General features: G+C 44.5%; 2 long non-coding RNA genes across 2 annotated transcripts in view; one reads left to right on the forward strand and one right to left on the reverse strand.

The window, feature by feature from the left end:
- Window positions 1-887: 887 nt before the first annotated feature.
- LOC140219801 (uncharacterized) lies at window positions 888-2,818 on the reverse strand. The gene is made up of 2 exons (XR_011895993.1): window positions 2,208-2,818; window positions 888-1,007 (listed from the first exon to the last, which is right to left on the reverse strand). It is a non-coding gene; the product is annotated as an uncharacterized lncRNA (long non-coding RNA).
- Window positions 2,819-3,741: 923 nt separating this feature from the next.
- Window positions 3,742-23,675, forward strand: part of LOC129383484 (uncharacterized) — a 40,999-nt gene continuing 21,065 nt past the window's right edge. Inside the window, exons 1-2 of the long non-coding RNA XR_011895994.1 lie at window positions 3,742-4,544; window positions 22,964-23,025. This is a non-coding gene — a long non-coding RNA (uncharacterized lncRNA). The remainder of the gene's footprint in view (window positions 4,545-22,963; window positions 23,026-23,675) is intronic.

Here is a 23,675-nt window from a genome sequence, read left to right on the forward strand (position 1 = left end):
TTTAGCACTTTATATGACAACACACAGCCTACAAACTCCATACATTCGTTGACGCAGAGAAGCTGGTTGACGGTAACGCAATCAGTAGAAAAATATATGAACAATAACCATAGAGAAAGACATCCAACAAGAGCGGACACTCCCATAGAGCCCAGGGGGCGAATTGATTGTAGCCACGGAGGAAGGAAACTAAGGAGAGGCCCTACCCTCTCCGCGCGCTAGGAGAAAAGTGTGGCGGAAATGACGTAGTAGGTTCTCATTTTTTTGCTGATTTTTTATTTTTTTTTGTTCTATGGCCACGCCTTTTGGGCCACAATGGCGGCGTTGTTATGGTTTTGAGCGCTCACACGTGTTGCTCTGGTAGGTTTCGGGCCGTGGCAAAGGCGCTGAGTGGGCGGGTTTGCGTTAGTCACCGTGTCTTGTTGCGCTGTATTACCTGCACCGTGCTCTGCCAGATGTTGCGCGAGCGCGCGCACTCCGCGCGCGACACCACGCGCAGCGCAGCGTGGTTTCGCGAAAGATGTAAACAAGAGAGGAGGGTGGCCCAAAAGGCGGAGCATCGCCATGAGCAACGCCAAATTCCGGCTTCACTTTTGCTTCACAAAGAGTGACGTCAGGGCCTCTCCTTAGTTTCCTTCCTCCGTGATTGTAGCGCACCAACCGGATGGGATTAACTCTTTCCGGTTTTGAGCGCGCGCAATTTCAACGACAGATGGCACACGCTACGCCGACTGCGCTACTCCGCACTTTTTTTTTTCTGCTGCTGTTCAATAACACGTAGTCCTAGTGCGCAATCGTTTATTTAATTAAAATGACTGGGAACGATTTTCACAGGCCTCTATCGAATAGGTGTCACATGCAATTTCATAAAGTAGACGCAAAAGGCCTTGTGAATGAGTAAATGTTTATTTCGCTTCCTACAAATGCTCGTTCCCGGCTTTTTGTGCATTCGTCCAGCATTGTGTCAGCAGGTAGTTCCCGTACGAAGCTCCAACGGACGGTATCAGCTGAAAGAAAAATTAATTACAAGCATGTTTCATTTTGCTGTTTACACCTTGTAGGAATACTGCATGCGCGTAGAGGGAAAACGTGCGAAAATGGTGAATGGGTGACATTGCAAAGAAAAGCAATTCGCTTTTACATACATGGCGTCGAAAATACCCGACTCATTCCAAGCCGTACTATAGATTATGAAGAAAACATCTGATTTCCAAGCATTCCCCCATTCCCGGGCATTACTTCCTGCACTTTATGAGCACAGATGCATGGGCGACTGCGCGTTTCCGAAACAACTTGTCCCCAGCCGACGCGTTAGTACACTACACACACAGAGGTGGCCACAACATAGGCTCTCAGCCAGACTATGCTAGATGCTCGCAGAGTGCCTTCTACTCACAATCAATAAAAATGCGTGGGTGCAAAGCCTGTTTTCAGTCGTTCAAAAGACGGAATTCTCGAGTACTTCGTTTTCCGGCTTCTCGGCGTTATCTATTGCGCGTTCTGCCGACGCAAGCAACGCACTCCAGTGTTATCACTCTTGGCAATCGCTCGTTGGGTCTTCGACAAACGTGAGGACCGAACGAAGGTATATGTTGCCGGGCCGTAGAAAGCGTCACAAACTTGTCTCACTATGATTCAGTACACGCCAAACTGTCACCACAGCCGGCTTGCTTTATTTTTTTTTTGTAACTGCTTCACAACCCGAGGCGCGGTGAGCATGCCTCAAAAGTATCTCGAAAAGTTACGAAATAATTACAATAGTGTTTGGGGTCACAGAATGCGTGACAACTTGTCCCAGTACGATTCAGTACACGCGCAACTAAGTGCGCCACACAGCCGAGCTGCTTTTCGCTAACGGCGCCACAGCGCCAGGCGCGGCCGCTGTGCATGAAATGTACCCCAGAAAGTAGCCAAATTAGTAATGTTCGCGGTCAGAAAAAGCGCCAAAACTTGTCGCAGTAACATTCAGTACACGCGAAACTGCGTCACAAAGTCGGGTGCAGCGAGCGTGCCCAAAAACTACCGAAATAATGTTGGGTCTCATATAAAGCGTCGCAAGCATCTCCCAGAACGAGTCGTTAACTCAAAAGAATAACGCCGAAACAGCCGAGCTGTTTTTCGCTAACTGCGTCACAAGTCTCGGTTCCGTGCCATAAAAACAAAAATTGCTTAAAATGCGTCGCCGACTGTCAGACGAAATTTCTCACCGTTACGTAGTTCAATAGTGCAGTGGTGCCGTGTCGAAGTGCAGAAGGAACACAAGCGTACGCCGGCAGCCCAACAAACTCGCTACATCCAAATGAGGCGGGACGGCGAACAGGCAAACTTTACATGCGCAACCGGCCTCGCTGGCTTCGGTGGCCTGTCTGGCGCATGTCGCATGCATCTGTCGCGCCTAGCTTGTTGCTAGGTAACGCAAGAAACATAAGTGGCAAAGTATATGTTCATTAATACACAAAACTTTTTAGTTTTATCAGGAAAAAATAAAAATAAATAAAACGTCTGTAAGTTCATTTCGCAATTTTTTTCTTCGATGCTCGCGTCAACAGGTGAGATTAACAGTAGCCGTGACATGTTTCCTGTTGCCAGTTTTAGCCGAGTGTCCCCTCTTGTTGGATTTCTTTCACTATGCAATAGCCGCGAAAGCAACCCTCGCGCCAATTTACTCATGCTTAATAAGCATAACCATGACTGGGCTCCGTCACCCGTCAACAAAGAAAAAACTCCGCTGTTACACGTTTTCACCTCCAGTACTCTTAAAAGCAATCGGTAAATTAAACCAAAACAATAACTGAGTTCTTCAATGACGAGGGTAGCCAGCAAACTTACCCAAAAGACATCAAACCTCTTGCAAATGCCACTGCGCTACAACTAGACGGCCAATTGTCATGGCGATGACTGCTCCGATACGCAGAAAAAAGAAAATAGAAAAAAGAGCGCGAAATAAGGCCCCGTGATGGCGCTCAACGAGTCGGGAGACGCAGACCTTCTCTCCTGCCTCCTCGCATCCTCTTCGCAGCAGCGGCGGTGGCAAGATAAAAGCATGTCGCTACCCTTAAGTGCCATTAGTAGGCGCCTGAGCGCACCTCGTCGACCACGGTGCGCGGAACATAACGGCCGGCGCTGGTTTCGGAGAAAAAAGAGTGCCGAAGGAATCGTGAATACCGCCCGACAGCATATCACTGGGAATTTGGCCATCCTGCTGGATGCCGTGTTCGAGGCAGTAGAGCTCCCAGCAGGCGTTACCGATCTGCACGCCCGCCTGGCCAATGTGGAGGCCGATGCGTTCCCTCGTGTCTCGTCGGTGGTGGTGACCGAAGGAACGGTTCTTGCTCTGCACGGAACTACAACAGGGTGGGAGCCCTACGACGACTCTCGACGCGATGTTCCAGCACGTCACCGATGAAGAAAATGACGAGGTCGCCCTCTATCTCCAGTTCGTCAAAGAAGTCCGACTGCTCGCCCGCCAGCGCATCAAAAACCAGCAGAAGACCGACAGGCAACACCACAACCTTCGACGACGCTACGTGGAATACCAGCCCGGCCACCGTGTTTGGGTTTAGACCCCGATACGCCGACGAAGACTTAGTGAGAAGCTTTTACGCCCCTATTTCGGGCCCTACAACATTATTGTTACATAGGACTTTATTTCTTTGCTGTTTTGTTACTTTTTCTGAGTGTACTTTTGCCTTTCGCTCTCAGCTTATGCTTGCAGCATCGGGGCAATGCTTTTTAAGAGGGGGGGGGGGGGGGTATTGGCACGCGTACTTTATCGAGTTGCCGCGTTTCATTGTCTAACAGGTACTACCGCTCAGCTCGGGACATACTGTATGCATTGGAAGTTTCTAGTATGTTATCGAGGGTTCTATCCGCTGTCTGTTGTCGCCGAACCTTGTGTAATCTGATTGCAGGTATGCGCGACTCGAATGGCGTAGAACTTGAAGACACGCGGGCACCAGCGATAATTCTGGAACATTAGATGGTTTATGCATAATGGCTCGCGCGCTTCACTCGCTGATCAAATTTTCGACGATCGCCGCTGTCTTCGCCGCTATCGCTGTGGTTTGAGTGTAGCCTGGTTTTAAGGGCACAGGTTCGCCCAATAAAATACTAGTTTCGCCATTTACAATTTTGCTGCTTTCTTCACCAGCACGTGCCAATATGGCAAATCAGTCCTGCGGTCTCTAAAAGATAACAGCTTACCCCATTTGGGGCTTATCTTGAACCCCAAACAATAATGATATGCCTTGCTTGCGCTTCCTCTCTCGAAAACTCGGCGCTCGCTACTTTCATGTCGAGAATGCTCTGTCGTGCTGATAACGCGCAAGCCGTTCGTGACTAGGAAGTACCGGGCTCGCAGCATTAAAGAAAGGAAATGCGGTCAAGACTGATGACGATTAGTGTATGGGGACAAACCAATTGAGTTCTAGTGCAGAACATCGCAAGACGAGCTAAGAGTCATGTAAGGGAAAATTCTTAGCCACCTTAATGGTATAGGAACATAGCAGGGAATTCCAAAGCTGCAGGACAGAGCAAGCGATTACGTGAGTTTCCATGTTTCCTGCTGCATGCCATATAATAAAAATTGGCTTGTATCCTGACGACAGCATTGTCCACAGACCAGGTATCTTACCGTGTTAAAATAGACCCTTAAACGCTTTTCTAACAAACCTTAGAACGACCGCATTAATAAATTACGTCACGCCGTGAATATCCTTCCGTAAAAGCTTTTCCTAACATTCAAGCACAACTGAAGTTAGACACTGTTAGCGGATCGATGAGCGGCTTGCGGTATCATTTTATTTGCACTGACATGCTGGAAGCTACGCGGGGGAGACAGCAAGGTGGTGTAAGAGCGTAAGGCCGCGCCAAGAGGTTAAACGTCGCGGTGGTGAGACTGCTCATAGTGGCTGCAATATGTATGCTACGCTTTTCATCTCGAATGCAACAGGCACAGAAACATGCAACTGTCATGTGTAGATAGACTGTGCAAAATATTAGCTGGCTTTTCTACCCTTTTGAAATTGCAACATATTTATTTTTCATTTATTTAACTTAAATGAGGAACAATTGTATTACTGAGAATGTTCTTACTATTACGAAATCAGCCAATAGCTGTTGTGGGGGCAGCTGCTTGCGAAGACAATGCATGACGACATTGCGGAAGCGAGATAAGCAATTTTTTACTATTTTTGACATGAGATTGTAACTTCCCTTCTGCATGCAGTGCAGTGATATTTGGCTCCAGTGTTCTGCCGAGCCTCGTTACCAGATTGACAATGTTTTCTTAATTTCAAAAACCATTTCAGTACCCCTTTAAGTCATAGGCTCATATGCAGACTTGTACATGTTAAAGAAAAAAACATAACCACTTGCAAACAATTGAATTCTGGAATTTTACGTGCCAAAACCATTATCTGATTATGAGGCATATCGTGTTGGGGGACTGTGGATTAATTTTGACCTCCTGGGGATCTTTCATGTGCCTCCATGTAGGGGACATGGGCATGTTTGCATTTCGCCCCAACAAAAATGCGGCCGCCGCGGCCGGGATTCATCCCGTGACCTTGTGTTTAGAAGCGCCGCACCATAGCCGCTAAGCCACCACGGCGGGTACCAATTACAATTATTTCACACTACAATGTAATTGACAACAGTTACCAATTACTGCCATATGAAAGTAATTGAGGAATTACTGAAACGTAAGCAATTATTTGGAGGCTACTATCCTCTGAACCTCGATAACATTGCACAGATACTGTTTTCAAAACAAGTTGGCCTGGCAGATTTATTGTGCCATCTGCAGCCCTTCATACATTCCTCATAGTACATTCACGTTATCACATTGAAGTCTTAAAACATTTATATGCAATTAATAACCACCTCTGGTCTTTAATATTGTAATCATATCCCATTTACTAACTCCTGTTCTACCCGTAGCTCTCACGCCTTGAACACAACACTTCTTTACGCCTGTACTAACACATTCAAGTACATTTTTTTTTCACGTACAATAGAGCTTTGAAATTCTCCACCCAGTAAAATTCGTTCAATACCCTTAAAACATTTTAATGCTACCACTGGTAAGCACTTCATTCATGTGTTTGTGTACATGCGTTTTTAATGTGTAATGTATAGTAATGTATATAGCTCCCGCTCATGCTATAGCCCTATACTGCGCTGCAGTATATGTAATTAAGTAATAAACAAATATTTACTAAAATCATTTTTTCTAATTTTCACCAGTCATATTCTATAGTTTTTGTATTAAGACATCAGCAGTGACGCTGAAAGCTTGCTCTATGTGTGCTCTGGGGAATAACACGGCGTAGTAACATACGGACATCTAGCACACAAGAGTGCCATTGCTCAGTATCTGGGTCCTCTGTGAAGCGCACGTCTTGAAGACGCTCCCGGTTGGGCCAATGAAAACCAGTAAAAATCGTTCATAGCTCATACAGCAAGCAAATGTGAAAAGAAAAATGTGCAGTTGAGTTTTTTAGCACCGAACAGTTCAGTTTCCTTCAGCTTTTCGGGGTTCATGTCTGAGAAGAAATAAAGGCTCTCACATAATAGGTAGCTTGGTGGCCTGCGCCTTTTTTTTTCTTCATATGCAACGTCCGCAATGTTACTACAGCAGACGTGACGGCCCATAGACACTAGCCCTTGAGTGATCGTTTGTGACCATAATTTGTGCTCACACATGCGCACCCTTCCATAAATTCTAGAAAATATGGAAGTGGTGGCTGTTAAACAGTCCTTGGCCTTAAAGCTAAAACATCAAATCTGAGTACTGCTACCAAAATGCATACCTTTTGTACACATGTATTGTCATTGCACAAGTACTGGTCGCGACCTTCTCTATAAATTTCCGACCTGGTAATGCCGGCGCTCCCTGTGACGCCAGATTTGCTCTTGCTTCTCTAGTTTTCTTTTAGTTCACCAAGCTGCCGGCCACATGCCGTGGCGCCGCAACTCACCCTTACTGCTTCGCTCTCAGTCGCTGTCTTTGCCTAGTCTGCTTGTTGGGTGCGTGCTGTAGACGCCTGCCTTTGTGACACTCGGAGGTGATCGTGTGTCAGTTAGTGATTGCACAGTCAATAACAGCCATTAGGGTACGGCAGCAGTAACACAGCTTCCGGCAATGGTGTGCTGTTGCATTCCTTTCTGCAAGTCGAGCGGGCGGCGGTCAAGGATCACGATTGTATGTTGTCAGCTTTTTCTCCCAGCCCATCTTCATGATGAAAAATAAAGGAACTATCTTTATTATTACTATGTGTGGTCCCATTTGCGCGAATTTGTCAGCTACTGGGGCAGTATTTTGTTTAAGATGGAGCAGGGCTGATTAAAATTCTACCAGAATAAGTGGAGAATTGATGCCTGTGTACGTTCTTCAGATGTCATGTTAATGGGCTGTCGGTAAATTGATAGGTGCCAGGTAGTTGGAGCTCGGATATATTCCATTAGGTTCTTAGTAGTACAGCCCCCCTTTAACTGATAGCACTGTAGAATGCAGTGTTAGCATTCATGGGTTGCACAATACTAAAATGTCTTCTGATGGTTTGAACATTTCAGTTGCAGATTACTGGTTTTCCTACATCTCTCAAGCTTCAAAAGAAATGTTTGCAAATGTCAACGGGAATATTCACTATAAGTAGTGGTGCTTCAATGTACCATATCTTCAGGGAATAAAACTTCGAACTGTGAGCTTGCTTCTTAAATCAATTTCTTGCAGTGCAAAAGTGTTACATACAGCTGGCTGCAAAAGCTTTCGAGCATGGAACTTACAAGGAAATTCAGATTCTCATGCGTCTTCAGCAGTGCATGAGCATGGATATCGTGAAAATGTGTAGCCGTCATAAGGGGACGTGTCCACTGACCATTTCACTTTGATGGGCAATGCATTGGCTGCAGTGCAGTAAAAGTTCGTTCTTTTGCTACAGAGGCCTTGGAGGTGTCGGTACATTGCATCCTGCATCACGCGCGCGATGTCATCCAAGAATTTAGCATTACAGCCTTTGATCAGACATATAGTGCATTAGTAGTGGACTATATCATATGCAGGTTAATCTTGTTTTACAATTAACAGGTTGTAACATCTAAAAATTACCAACCAGAATGCGTGTCCTTTTCAACATGGAAATCCTACGAAAAGAAAAAGTTTCTCTGTGCAAGATTTTCGTATGTGAAATATCAAAGTTAGTCGTACCAAAATGAAGCATGGATGTTTCTACACGACATTCCCACGGATCCGTAATGCTCACAAGAGTTGCTGAATTGAGTTCAGTTTGTCTCCTAACGCTTTTATCTGAAGAATTCCTAACACGGGGCAACCGCACTGATGAAAGCACAGTAGCATCGCCGATGCGAGATACGCGGCCATGACAGCGAAGCTCCATCGACGCTCAAACGGTGGCCGCTACCACGAGAAGTAACGGTGTTAGGGATCATTGTGAAAACATTGTAGGCGCGAATAGTCGCTGTAGCATGTAGCGGTACGCCGACGGTTATGTTGCACACTTTAGTTCTTAGAAAGTCTCTATTACTAGACCCCGACGCGTAAAACACGACCGTTGCGTTCTCTTGCTTTTATCTTCTCTTGTGGACAGGATAGTAAAGGTCATCTTGCAACTCGAGTTTATGCAGAGGGACTGAACAGGTCATAAAGGTAAGCGACTTAGACAGTCGACCGTGTATGTTGTTTGTACATGTTCTGTTTATTCGCGCTGCAAGAAATACGATATCAAGATCGATGTACCAACTAGCCCATGGATAAATTATTTTTGCGACAGCGAGGGCGCCGCTGTACAAAATGAAACAAGGAAAGGAATATAAGGGTTGCATTCTCCAAGCCATGCGCAGTATATTATTTTTGTTTGTTTTTGATACTTACGCGTTCCCGCTGCAATATCGGGCATGCAACTGGTCAGGTAGTCAACATTATTTCGGAGCCCTCCACTACGCTGCTTCTCATGACCAGAGTGTTGCTGTGAGACGTTAAGTCTCGTGAATCAATCAATCTACGCGTTAGAAACGCGAAAAATAAACAGAAGAGCGCGCACATCAGTGCCAGGACCACCGTGTGATCAATGTGCGCGAAATCGCATCGTCTGCTAGGGGGTAACCTCAGGCGGCACCTGGCGGCACCTTTGGTGGTTACACAACAGTTTTTAGTTCCACACGCCGTAGTACGGTTGGCGCCAAGGAGCAGGTCGGAAGTTTATAGAGGAGGTCATGGTACTAGTCGAGGCATTACACATACATCTTATTAACACCATCAAGAACCCCATAGGCTGTTTTAGCCACTAGCGTACCAACAAAAAGACAACCTCTAGCACCAACTCTGGCACTTCAGGCATAGTTTACCTTACACCAACCTGCTGTCATCTAATATGTCAGCACCAGCTTTCTGTAGCTGTGTCAACACTGATTTTACAAGAAGTGAGTATCAGCAAATACTATTTCAGTCTGATAACCACAACCTTTTGCCGACTGCGACCGAAAGTCCAACCATACCTGCTGCGTGACTGTGCCATACAATGACTGGGCACCTTACTGTGCTTTTGCATCAAGCTTGTACTGTCCAGCGAATAGTGGTATGCTACAAGAAACTACATCGACGCTACCAAGTCCATGCACATGTGCACGAATACTTTGTGCTTACCTCATGCGGACTTTCAACATGCAGCGAAAACAGCACGCGCACCTGGAAGCTTATCCGATGGCGAGGTGTGTGTTAGATGGCGACAATTTTCTTAGACAATTAAACAAAGCCAGCATGCTTAGTAAATAATGGATGATGTGAACCGAATTCAAACGAGAACTGAAGTAATAACTCTGGTTTGAATTTCATTTTTCGGCATGCCCTGAAGGTAGGACAATGTTGGTCATATGCAGCCGTATGCCGATAAAGCATGTCGTGACTTAAGATTAACAATAAGTATTGGCTTTGCACACGAAAGTCGCGGCAAGTTGGCGATGGAGACTGTGACGGTTTGCTAACCGTCGCTGTCTGTGACGGTTAGCAAAGATTCGCACAAGTATTGATGCGAAATTTTCTAGAGGTTCCCAAAATACTTGTAGCGCAGACACATATATGTTCAATGGCACTACGTTATGAATAACAGCACAAGAAAGCTTCGAGCTTCAGCTGCTTCAACTCTGAAAGTCAAACAGGAAGCCGCGATGACACCTTTCTTACTGAAAGCAGGTAGCGCTTCGAGCAGCAGAAAACGAAAACAGAAACTATCTTTTGCATCAGTTAGCAGTATAGTTAACTCGAATAATCTAGTTCGCTATAGTCTGCAGCAAGTATTTAAATATGCTGTCAGTGCAAAAGCGCCCATCACTGGCGATGCGTTCACCACAGACAGCGCTTTGCTGAGCAAGCGACGATGCCGGCAACATGAAATGCTTGGACTAGCCGAGCTACGCTGCGTAGCTGCCGAGAGGCTACGAGTTAAAGAAGATCAAGGGGCGACATGCGCAATAGAGCTATATTTCTTTGTTGCTCGATTATTTAAGTACATAACCACGTATAAATGACGAAGGCACATGATGTCAGCAGACAGTTTCTTAGTGCCATCTGCCCGAGAAAGCATGCACAAAATAAAGACTTGTCGCTTTACGGTCATGGCCCCAACGTAGCACACATAAATACAAAGCCTATGTCTCTAAAAGTTTTCTCGAAAGAAAGAAGTAAAAAAGGAGGGGTAACATTAAATTCAAAGCACATTCAACACGTTTGAAACTAAGGTGTGTAGTAGCTTGAATAAGATTGTTGCATGGTGGTGTGGAATGACACCTAACATTGACAAAATCGTATTACTTTGCATGACATGTAAGAAATCAGTGCCACTTTATACATATTACTTACATTCATTACCTCATCTAAGAGACAGCAGCTGCAAATACCCATACAAATGCTGCTAGACTAATACTCGACATCTCATTCCTCCCCTTAAATATGGGCAATTAAGGACATCCAAATGATCAGGCTAAAAATAGAGGAAGATCCATAAAGCTTACAATACCTATGAGATTCTTGATGTGCCCATCAGCATAAATGCTAACATTCTTAATATGTATGCCGAACCTGTTTGCCACAGATGTGCCGCTTACTGTACTGTCATCCCAATCAACAAGCATTATGTCATAGGTACATACTTCTACACTAGTGCAGTCACAGGGAGAGCTAAGTACCCAAGTGAAGATTTGTTTGATGAAGTTTGGTTGTGTTGTGAATAGCAAATGAACTATGAAATGAATTAGTCTGACTCCATAGCAGATACAAGCACAAGTACACAACAGAAGTGCCTGTCAAGTGTCTCAGGTTCACACAAATGATAGGGCACCAAGATCAGTGATATTCATCGGATTTTAATAGAAAAACTTATTTAGAAGTTTCTGCACTAAGTACCAAAAACATTGTCCTTCAATCATAAGTGTCTGAATCACAACGTCTTACGTAGGCCAGCTGGCAAAACATCACATAACGATTTTTCTGAGCGCGAAGCAGAGATAGAAAACCACCATTCCTGTTCCTTGGAAACACCTATTTAAGGAATGACTTCTAAGAAAGTACGTGCCCCTATCTGACTAATCAAGAAAGAGCAATGAAGAACAATGCAACAAAAAGATACATCGAACTAGTTCAGAACATCCAAAATTGACCAACAGTGCCAGACCTGCCTGCCGCAAAATGTCTTGCAGCATTTGTATGGAGCTTTCATAAATGTCATTCTGGCTCTGCCATTCTTTTGAATACTACTATGGTTTCCCGGAAAATTGGCCATCGTGGCAATTTAAGAGGTCGGGATCACACCAGTTTAGCACTTTCAAGTTAGTACGCCATCTTTCAATTATGCTGTCTGACGTCAACAATTCAGGTCGCCTGACAGCGACCATTTTCCGACGTGTTAGCAACTACGGTATTTGGTGAGGCCTTTAAACAGGCTAAGAAGTGTTGAAGAAAGGTGGAGGCAGAATCGGTTCTTTTTATCTAGTGACTGAGCTTTCAACTTTCCATCGCTTGCGTTTGCCGTTATGTTCTCGTTATATCTAAGTTTGTACTGAGTGAACACTGTACTTCCGATAGAGAGGTAAGATCTAAATGGCACAGTGATGTGATGAGGCAAGTGCATAGAACATTAGTTTTGAAGCATTGTTTCATCTGAGTCATCATCATCATCATCATAAGCCTGGTTACGCCCACTGCAGGGCAAAGGCCTCTCCCATACTTCTCCAACTACCCCGGTCACGTACTAATTGTGGCTATGTTGTCCCTGCAAACTTCTTCATCTCATCAACCCACCTAACTTTCTGCCGCCCCCTGCTACGCTTCCCTTCCCTTCGAATCCAGTCCATAACCCTTAATGACCATCGGTTATCTTCCCTCCTCATTACATGTCCTGCCTATGCCCATTTCTTTTTCTTGATTTCAACTAAGATATCATTAACTCGCGTTTGTTCCCTCACCCAATCTGCTTTTTTCTTATCCCTTAACGTTACACCCATCATTCCTCTTTCCATAGCTCGTTGCGTCGTCCTCAATTTAAGTAGAACCCTTTTCGTAAGCATCCACATTTCTGCCCCGTACGTTAGTACTGGTAAGACACAGCTGCTATATATTTTCCTCTTGAGGGATAATGGCAACCTGCTGTTCATGATCTGAGAATGCCTGCCAAACACACCCCAGCCCATTCTTATTCTTCTGATTATTTCATTCTCATGATCCGGATCCGCAGTCACTACCTGTACTAAGTAGATGCATTCCCTTACCACTTCCGGTGCCTCGCTGCCTATCGTAAACTGCTACCTATCGTAAACATTACTTTAGTTTTCTGCAGATTAATTTTTAGACCTACCCTTCGGCTTTGCCTCTCCACGTCAGTGAGCATGCATTGCAGTTGGTCCATCTGAGTACTAAGTCATAACTTCGGTATAGCCATAATTCTTCCAGGCCAAGAAGATCAACAATGGACATAAAATGCTGAATTAAGTGGCAAAAGTACGAAACAATGCATATAAAGCTGGGAAGTTGTTACACAGTTGTTAGGCCCCTGCTTGTCCTGGCTTCTGATTCGTGTTTCGTTTGTGTGTGCGCAGGCCAAGAATGGATAGGTTCCAACTCGCCCGCTTTTCAAAGGAACAATTTGATAGTGTCCGCAAAGGCGCAGAAAAACCCTTCAAGTTAGATGTCGATAAGCTACGCATGGACAATAAAACTTATACATACTGCAAGGCATCTAACACAGACGTGACATGCGCCAGATAGCTACAGAAGAGAAAATTCTTACGTGTAAACAACAAGCCTCATTCCTCTGTGTTATGATATTCGCTTCAGTTATCGCCTACTAACACACACAGTCTTCTGCCTAAACGCGATCTACTGCGCTCTTTTCTGGAAGACAGTTGTTCTGACATTCTTGTACTAACAGAACATGGCGAAATCCCGAATTATATTACAAAGAAGTTTTCGAAGACGGCAAACAGTGCACCGTACAAGGTATATGTAATCTGGTAGCGAAGCTTCCATAGAAGATGTTCGTATGGGTGGGCAGCGCAACCCGGACGAAGGATAAAGAAGCTGATTTTTTGAATGGCAAGATAGGCTAACACCCTTATAAACGTCACTTTACACGTGTTTACATTTTCTGTATATTATAGTCCGTTGCTTGAAACAATAAACCAGTTGTTAGTCTGCACTAGTGTTGTGTACTTCATCTCGTCCTTCGTCCGGGTCGCGCTGCCCACCCATAGGAACATGTTCTATCACCAACTCGCCCAGCTTGCCGTCTTACTTCAATAGAAGCCTACATGTCAGTAAAATTGTGGCTCGTTGGAACCATCGCCATCTACGTATCGTGGAGACAACTAACAGCAAGCCAAAAATAAAGAAATGAAAAGTGACGTCACAATCGGAAATGGCAGTGACGTCAAGATCTTATGCTGCTTGGTGCGAATTTCGAATTTATTTAGCCTCCAGCATTTCGACCGCTATGCCAGCAGTTATGTTTTTTTTAGGCTGAGGCGGGGGGGGGGGAGCTTGGGATACACCTCAGCTGAAGCGCCAGTGTGTCATTAAACTATAGGGTAGGCGTATGCCTTCCTGTGAACATAACTAGGCTACTATTGACGGCAATTGCTCCAGTAGGTTCCTTGGGAAGGTGCGCGAATAAGATGGAAATAAATGACCGTGCCACATAGGTCCCATCGTCAACCTCACTTTCATTCGTGTAGAATAATGCAACCAATTTATCAAACAAAACATGTTTCAATGCATGAGAAGTATTGTGGCCAGCACACAGTCGCAATGTATAGCAACATATGATTAATTATTAGCAATTCGGAATTATCAAACTTTTTGGCAATTCCGCGCAACACAATGCATTCATTCCAAGAGTTACCAAGCAAGACGGCATTGTCCCGCATTATCGTTTAGGGAACATTCCCCTTACTAATTTTCCTGCTCCTCGGACACTGAGAGCTTGTGTTACGGAGAGCGAACAAAGATAGCACGACCTTTCTTTGAGGAGCGTTCCTCATTTATCGTCACGACGAGACACAGTGCGTGGGATGCCGCAGCGTGAACTTGCACAATAACAAAAAGCCTCCACTCACACCTTTCGCCAATGAATGCCGTGCACTAGGTCATGCAAAACTGAAGCGAAAGGCCTGCCACGCTTTGAACAAACACGCAGAAAATACTCGGATAATAGCTAATACGACATAATAGCTGGCTTGGACAGTCTTGCCAAATCTTGCGCCAGAATCGCGTGCTGATAGGGTCACCAAGAATGAACTAATAAATTGTGAAATATAAGAAGAATAAAATTTCTTGTTTTAGTACAGCAACACTGTTTGCAGGGGAATATTTATTCGTATGACAGTACTTTGATTAAAAATTTCGAGCATTTCTTTTCCACATAGATTTTCTAGTTTCAGTGTTTGACCCCCCTCATCTAGTCGCACTTAATTGTGCACCGCTAAGTGATACCTCTGGTGATAGGTTTTGGCACGCTTTTTCTGTAGTTTCGCGACCTATTCAGATGGACCTTGCAACATCTACCGGTGCGATCGAATTGGAAAAATGTGGTGGCGGCGTCTTCAATTCAGTTAACAAGAAGATTGTATCTTCAGTTAATCGGCACTCGAAATTGTTTGGGTCGCATGTTCATCCCCTTTCACACAAATATTACTAGGGGCATGCTATCGTCCGCCATATTCTGGTCCCTCATTTGCAGGTAAGCTCAGGGAAAGATTATATCTGGCTTCTAATAACAGTCCTGCCAATAATATTGATCTTTCCGGTGATTTTAACTTTGGGCATATTGACTGGCAGCTCTTGTCATCCTCTTGCCATGCTGCGAAAGATTTATTCCAGCTAGCTTTGGATTACAATTTGTTTCAAGTCGTTAACCAACCCACTCGTGGTTCGAAAATCCTCGATCTCCTATTAAATAATGATCCTGATCCCTTAGGGCCGTTTTCATGTATCAACCGCTTTAGTGATCATAAGGTGTTACAGGTGCAACTTAACATCCCGCTTACTTTTTCAGGAGTTAGTTAAAAAACTTCATCACTATAACAAGGCCAACTTTAATGAAATAAACGACGAGTTAGAGGCGTATTTAATTGCACATTTCTGTACTGTTTTCGTCTCACTCAGTAAATGACAACTGGATACTTTTGAACGATAAAATCTCGGTTCTGGCGGACAAGTACGTTTTTTTAATTAAAGTGACTAATGATAAAGCAAACCCGTCGTTTAATCAAAATTTGAAACAACTAAGAAATTAAAAAAACATCTTTACTAGTGTGCAAAACACGTCCAAGCTCTCTCCTCTTGGGCAAAATACAAAGAATATGTAAAATCATATTGCAAGGCCATAAAAATAGCTAAAAGTAAATATTACTGGCATGACCTGCCTTCTCTCTTGAAGTCTAAACCTAAAAAGTTCTGAGAACGATCGCCGCCAATGGCGTGGGCAGTGATGTATCTTTGCAACGCGATGACCTAACACGACTTTCTGATCAAGAGTATGTATCAGAACTCTATGGATTCTTTTCATCTGTTTTCACTCGAGAAGGTCATTCCAGTGTGTCATCTGTTCCCGAAATGGACTGTCGTTTTACGGAGCCGATTGAAATCGTGCTGGAAGGCGTAATATCTCTGACTTTCAAGCTGAGACTATATACATCTAGGGGCATTGATAACATCAATTCTAAAATGCTGAAAAATAACTCTTACATTTCAGGTCAAACATTATTCCACCTACGTAGGCAGTTATTAATATCTGCATTTACCAACCGACTGGAAAATTGCTAAGAGTATTCCCATACTTAAAAGTGGAAGTCGACAGGCAGCTGAAAACTACCCTCCCATTTTGTTGACGTGTATCTGCTGCAAACGGCATAGTTTGCAGTTTTTTGACATCAGTTTTTCAGACAAGGCGACGTGGTGACTTGAAGTCCAAAGAAGAATGAGATGTCCGGGAGAGAACTGAAGGGTCCGGTGGCGACTGTCGTAGCAAGTCTTTTGTGACGCCTGAGCAGCTGTAAATCTATCACAGGCAACCTGGCGAGCCATAGGGGCCCGACCAACGACTTCATGAGCGTATTTTGTGTACACTCTTACGCAAATGTACAACCTTTGGGTCGTATCTCGCCACACAAAGATAATCGTTATCTGCCTTGCTTGCGTTTCCTTTCTTGAAAACGCTGCGCCCGCTACTTTCCTGTCGAGAATGCTCTGTCATGCTGATAAGGCACGTGCCGTTCATGACTTGGAAGTACCGGGCTCGCAGCCTTAAAGAAAATAAATGCGGACTAGACTGATGACGAATATTGTTGTGTGGCAGGATACGACCCAAAGGGTGTAATTTTGCTTAGGAGTGTATGCCGCGACACTGAACGCAGCAAGGTGTCAAAAGGCAGAGTGGGATGGCGACCAAAACAAGAGGAACAAACTACCTCGTATTTCGCTGTCGTCGATAATCGCACATAAAAATACTGATCTCTCGAGTTTTATGAGCTTTCCTGGAGAAGAATGCGATAACTGCACGCTTTCTCTTTGCGTCAGAATTTCAATGCCCCTTGGAAAATTTGTTGTGTGTGTTCGTGTTTCAATCGCACAAAGTGGTTCACAGAAGCAGCTGTATTCTATGACCTCATGTTATACAGCTTCCTTTGCTGGAATGAATTCTAACACAGCTATGCACACCCTGCCAGCTGGTGCTATTGTTTTTTCCATACGTAGTAGCCATGCTAGAACCCTTCGGCGAGGAGTTTTTGTTGCTATGCGCCGCATTGCACCATTGCACCATGCGCCGTCCATCAGATCGTGCAAACATGCCATCGAGCGTTCATTATCAGAACTTCAGCCGAGAATCTCCCGCGAAACGCTGATCGCACTGAAGCAAGGAGAGCGCGCATACGCGCCAAGACCACTCCGTGATGGTAGGAACAACGTACTGCTGCATGTGCGGCCCACGGTGCACCTGAACGCCAGGGACGCGCCAAACGCGGCCCCATGTGAACAGGAGGCCAAGGCTAAGCGGAAACGCTCTGTAGCTCAAAAGCGCGAGTTGGACGCATGGACGCACGTAAGCAAGTCCGTAAGCAAGCCACAGTACAGGAATGGAAGGGCGACGCAAGGCCGACTACGCCAACGAGACCCTGTAGTTTAGTTTTAACCGATGCTGCTTGGTGCATCGAGCAGCGGGTCCACGGTCACTATGACGTAAAGCTATTCCGAACTTTTCTATTCCAATTCTGCAATCAGCCCTCTGCGATTGGTTAAAAACATTTTTTCACGAAAACCGCGAGAGCTCCCCATCTGATACGACGTGTATACACTAATTATGCATTATTTGACCGTAGAAAATGAAAATAGTTGGTTCTTATTCGACGCCTTTTCCCTATTAGCCCTCTACCATTAGTCAAAAGTTTTGGAGCTGCACCCACTTCGCCTGTAGGCGCGCAACGTCACAAAACCGCGAAAACTCACCGCGTCCAAGTGACGTGTACGCGTTTAAGAGGCATTAATATGCCGAACCAAATTGAATTTTTTTCTGAATAGCCGCGGATTCTCTCGCTCCGAAAAGAATAAAAGATGGCTGCCGCCGATCGTTCAAGCACTGGCAACTCGAACCTGCCGGAGAGCAAGGGTTTATTTGCGTATAATAAAGCATGTTGCGTGGCCATGTGACATTTTCGACCAATTTCGGCGCGCTTACGAGCTCGCTCTGCCAACTCTGCTTTGCTGAGGATTCGTTTTACGGAATTGTTAGCCTTCCATTGCACGCCGCCGCGATTTTCAGCCAGCCACTGCAAGCTAAGTAAGGGAAAGCGGACCAATCGCAGACGCCGCACCACCCCCTTCATCCGGTAATCTATTTTCAGCGCGCTAGCAAACACAAGGAACAGGAGGTTTCTAAACCCTCTCCACTTGAGTTTACTCCTCCCCTCCTGGTAGCCAATTCAAAGCAAGAAACCGCTCTATGTTGACAATGTTATTCATTTTGAAAACAAATATAAGTTACCTCCTATAAACTAGGAGAGCGTTTGATTGGGCTGTTGTTGACGCAACGCTGCGGGTCACCGCCTGATTCTTGCGTCGGCGGTTACGCAAATTTCACGTTAGGAGACTGGAATAAAAACACGTGAAAATAGTTTTACGTTATTGGTCCCCATGTGTCTGTCCACGTGTGCCTGCGCACATCATGCCGTGCGCGTTTACTTAGACAGCTTATGTTTAGTGCAATTCATACTCTACTAAAGTTACGAGCTTCGTGTACTATTCGAACGCGTTGCTATCAAATTCATTGTTTCACCGTTATGGGGTAATTGTTATCTTCAGATAAATAATTCTATAATTGTCGAACGCCGGATTAGACCACAGGATATCTAGCTGATAAGCCCGATGCTGTAACCATTACGTCGAGGACCCTTTCCCTCCATACAGGCGGACCTCATCATTGTATCGTAGTGTGGACTTGTTAAATCAAGGAAATTATTTGAACTAAATGCACACGTCACCATACTTTATAATGTGGGCCAGTCCCGACGATAGTGCAGTAAACACAATGAGTCCTACGTTCTTGATACTCCCATGTTACGCCTAATATAAAATATGACATTTCGGGTCCGCTGAACAAGCGCCAACCGATGTGCTCGAGAAGAGCAGAAGTGCCAACGGGGTTGGCGGAGTCACCAGAATGTAGATATTTTTTTTAACTGCAGGCGCTACGAAATGCAGGAGTGCAGATTTGCGGGCTAGTTGGTTCGTTGCATCAATTGAAGTCATAGCGCTGGATTGACACGGACAAGAAAGACGACAGGACGTGCGCCACGCACTGTCGTCTTTCTTGTCCGTGTCAATCCAGCGCTATGACTTCAATTGATGCTATGAAATGTTTTCATTTCATTTGCGCGTTTTTAATTACACTGCCAAAACATTGGGCATGCGTTTTACATGCCTGTGTACTTTGTAGGAACAGAGCCCGCTTTTTGCATGCTGCGACCTGAGGAACCAGTCACTTTTGTGGAGGGTTTCGTAAGCGGAAAATATTTAGGGGGGAGGGGGCAATGATGCGTACAACGGGCCGTCGATTTCTACGTTGATCCCGTCATGTAAGAAGCGGTGACAATGTGCGTACACTGCATATTTCACTTATGAAGGAACTTTTGGTGCTGTTACGATCATTATTGTTCAACATTTCGCCGACTCAGGGTTACCAGCGGGACAGGAAAAATTGTAGAGGCCGAAATACCTTGCCCAAATGACAGCAACAAACTCTATCTTTGGAGAAAGCAACAAGGTACAGAATTGTTCTTGACCTTTAGCGTCATTAGGCACTGCATCCAGTTCTTTCGACACAGTAGTTTTATCTCAAAAGCATGTATTATCTTAGGCACTGAATTTCCGAGTGCATATGGTGCGCCCACCAACCATTCCCAAGAATCTTTAAACTCGAGTGTACAGGCAGCAGATGACGGCCTACACCTCCAGTCCCTTACCCGCATCCCACTCCAGACAGCATTGCATCGGTTAAGGTGACCTTGAAATGACTGACTACATGGATACCACTGTACATTCAATAAGAGTCCTTTCCTGGTGCCTTGTGCGGATAGATGGCATTGCAATGGCAGCTGAAAGCTCACCTTCACTATTATATCGAGTAAGAATGCCCAAAATTAGAGCGAATAGTATTTTGAACTTGACAAAAACTCGCCGATCGCCAACAACGCATTTGAATAATTCGTAATCTCTCCACTCGGAGTCCCTGCTCTCCCTATACTACGCGCCACGCTGCCTCTGTTCTCACACAGGCTTATTTTACAAAAACAAAAAAGCACATCTTTTTTTCCTTCATCCCAGTGGAAGCATTCTGGTTTTTGTGCATTCATAGACTGCGCAAGGCCCCTGTACCACTGTTGGACCCACACGACCTGTTAAACAGCCACATTCTCATGCACATCACTTAAATGTGTTGCGAAATGTGCTGCATGACACCAGCGTCTTATTCTGCGAGAGCTCTTTGAGCTTACCCGACGTGTCGCTCGATCTCGACTTTACGTGCTTTTCTTCCTGTGTTTTTATGTTTCTCTTTTTTTCCCTCGGCACCTGTTCTGCTTGACGACGGTAGTTGGCGGTGACGTGGTGGCGGCCCCGTAAGCCGTCGCTGAAGCGCACGTACATAAAACGATCACGGTCGTTTTACGCATTACTTTGCCTTCGGTTCTCAGTGGTACGGCCACCTCCAAGATGAATACATCCACTTTATGCTTCCTGCTAGCTCTGCCGGTCGTGATGATCTGCGCCGAACCAGCGAACCTAAACTGCTGTACGTGTGTTCTTATGTCTATCCTTTTTCTAGCTTGACTTTTGCTGTGTTGTGGTTTCACAACCCATATGTTCAATTATGCTTGCTACACTCATTCTCTTTGCAACATGTAGATACTGCAGACACTCGCCTGACGCAGGGAATGAGTGTATTACAATCGACGGGTTTGAGTTTCGCCCAGCAATGCGCGTAACTTGGCTGATGACGATGACCGAACGAAGCGAGTGCCGCGAGTGAAGGGCTGGGGAACACGGCATTGCTTCGCCAATTAGGAGCATTAAAACAACTGCACACAGTTGTAATTCAGATTAGGTCAGATAATTAACCTTTCATCAAGGTTAATTATCTGACCAGAAAGTGCTTAAGCACTCTTCTACCAGCTCTAAGCCGACGTTTTGGCTGTGCTTCGGACATTACTCGCAGCCACGACTTCACCAAGAGGAATACCTTAATTTTTCTTCCCTACTGAGAAAAATTAAGTCGTCGTAACTGGTGCTCACTTTTAGGGTAAATTGTTCTCACAATTGATGCACAAACTGGAAACAGTTTCAGAAATACGTTTTCATTCAGGAAATGTATAAGGATATACCATCATTCTGTTTGGTCTCTAAGACAAAAATATACTTCTTTCTATAAATCACCTTAAATACGTTTATTACTTGCTAAACATATTTTACCAGACTACAGAACATAGCTAACGACCTAGCTGCACCATCCAAGCAGCCACCAGCCAAGTTTTTACCTGAAGTTCTTTTCTTTTTCTTTCTATTTTCGCCCTCATTTCTGCCTTCTTTCGCGATGTAATGTTGATATGAACAACAGGCTTCTCAAGTCGCGTCGTATATTTCTTTGCTCAGTCTGCTGCGTTCTCACCACCTGGGTTTTTATGTCATCATCATACTAATAATTATTATGGCAAATTTACTCATGCTGATTTCTTATGTTTATGTAAACTAAGTAACTTTCGGTTTATCTGTTTTTGTATTTGTTTCTTTTGCGTTATTTTATTCGTCTTATACTGCTTTATTGTTACCATTCTCTCATGCACTGTTTTTGCCCCTGCTACTGCCATAAAATGCGTTTTAGGACTTAGTCAAGCTGCTCACGCAGCTTTTTTCCTCAAGACCTGTTTATGTTCAAATGTATGTTGTTTATGGGAAAGTGAAATCACTTACTTATTGGCACTCGTAATGATAATCACCATGATGATAGTTGAGCTGCTATTGCATCGAAGCGATATTTTATCGGCGAACAAAAGTACACCCGCGACCGAGCTCTGAAATATGTGCTAAATGTGCAGTTTTAATTTCGTACATCAGTTAACGCCAAGAATTTCGCTTTTTCATGTTTTGCACAGCTACGGCTTGCAAATGAATTAAGGAGTGTGGGTTCTGGGTATGGCACTGACCTACTTTTATCAGCTAAATATAAGATAGGACGCATCTGCTCCGCAATAGAAAAGGTGCTTACATATAAGGGGACAAAAAACAAAGGCAGACCTACCGTCAACCATGCCAAAAAGTATATTTGATGTGTACAAGAGGTTCTGCGACGTCATTCTATTATGTGGTAATGAATATGATAGGTCAACGAATGTTCAACTTCGAGAGCATGTACTATCTCTGAAAGGAGTTCCAGAATTTCAACTTCCAGCGCATTGCAACTCATGTGACTACGCTCCTCTCTAAAAAAAAAAAATAAACAGGTATAATTTACACGCATGTAAGTCAGTTGCATGCTTGTAGACCTACAACATCAGAAGTTATAATAGCATACGAAACAGTAAACTGCTGGTGATTTTTTTCACGAAAGAAAGGTTCACTGTATTAATGTGTTTACATAAAGTACTTGCAACATTCGTGATAGTTTTACATTTCACTACAGCAGTACAGTTTGGCTAATGTCCTAGGCATGTCCAGTTCCTTTTTGTGCTGTTTTCTTGAACGTTTGATTACTTCATATATGCGTGATGCTTTCTTAATATGATTAGTTGAGAATGTAAAATCAGTGCCACGTCGTTTTTTATATACCGTTTGTCCCTGTCCGTTTGCGCCTAATACAGCAAAAAATAACAAAAAATAACAAAAAACCTGTTTCTTTTCTTCCACTCACAGTTATCGACGACACAAAAATCAGCAAGGTCGTAGACTGCGTCAAAGAGAATGCCAGCGAAGAGGTTCGTTTCCTTCCATCACTAAGTACGAAACAATCCCTTCAAGACTTTCAGGTTTCCCAGTGCAAGCACCGGCGCGAATTGTTCCTTGCTAAATATGCGTGAAGGTGATGCCATTATGAATTATTTTGTTCACACCCAACGGGTAAGTGGCTCTCTATAGCTATCTGGTACTTGAAAGCATAACGAGGTCGCGTGTTCGAATCGTGGCCGCATACCGTTACCGAGTCCTGGTGGCGGAATGCAGGAGCGTGCGCCTACGTGGCTTCTGCGGCATGTTGACAAAATCCAGGTGGTCGTAGTCAACTTGAAGCTCTTCAAAACCGCGTCTCGCATTGCCCGTGAGTTGCGTTACCATAGCAAACTGATAAATTTCTAAAACCGGGTGTTTAAGAGAAAACTAGAGTCGGTTCGTTTAAAAAGTATTTCAAACCATTATTACTTCAACGATTTGGCACTGATGTTTCAGTTATACACGGTATCCCACGTAACTTGTGCCAAAATGTAAGAATATGCGAGTGCCAAGTAGCTCTTTGCAGAGCCAAGGTAATGTTGTTTGCCATCACTTCGAGCAAGTGAGGCTATATTTTGTATGCCGTCTTGTTACATAATTCGTTACAATAATTTAGTTACCTTCGCGAATATTTCAGTCC

The sequence above is a fragment of the Dermacentor andersoni genome, chromosome 8 (genome assembly GCF_023375885.2).
Source record: "Dermacentor andersoni chromosome 8, qqDerAnde1_hic_scaffold, whole genome shotgun sequence".
NCBI classification, from domain to species: Eukaryota; Metazoa; Arthropoda; class Arachnida; order Ixodida; family Ixodidae; genus Dermacentor; species Dermacentor andersoni.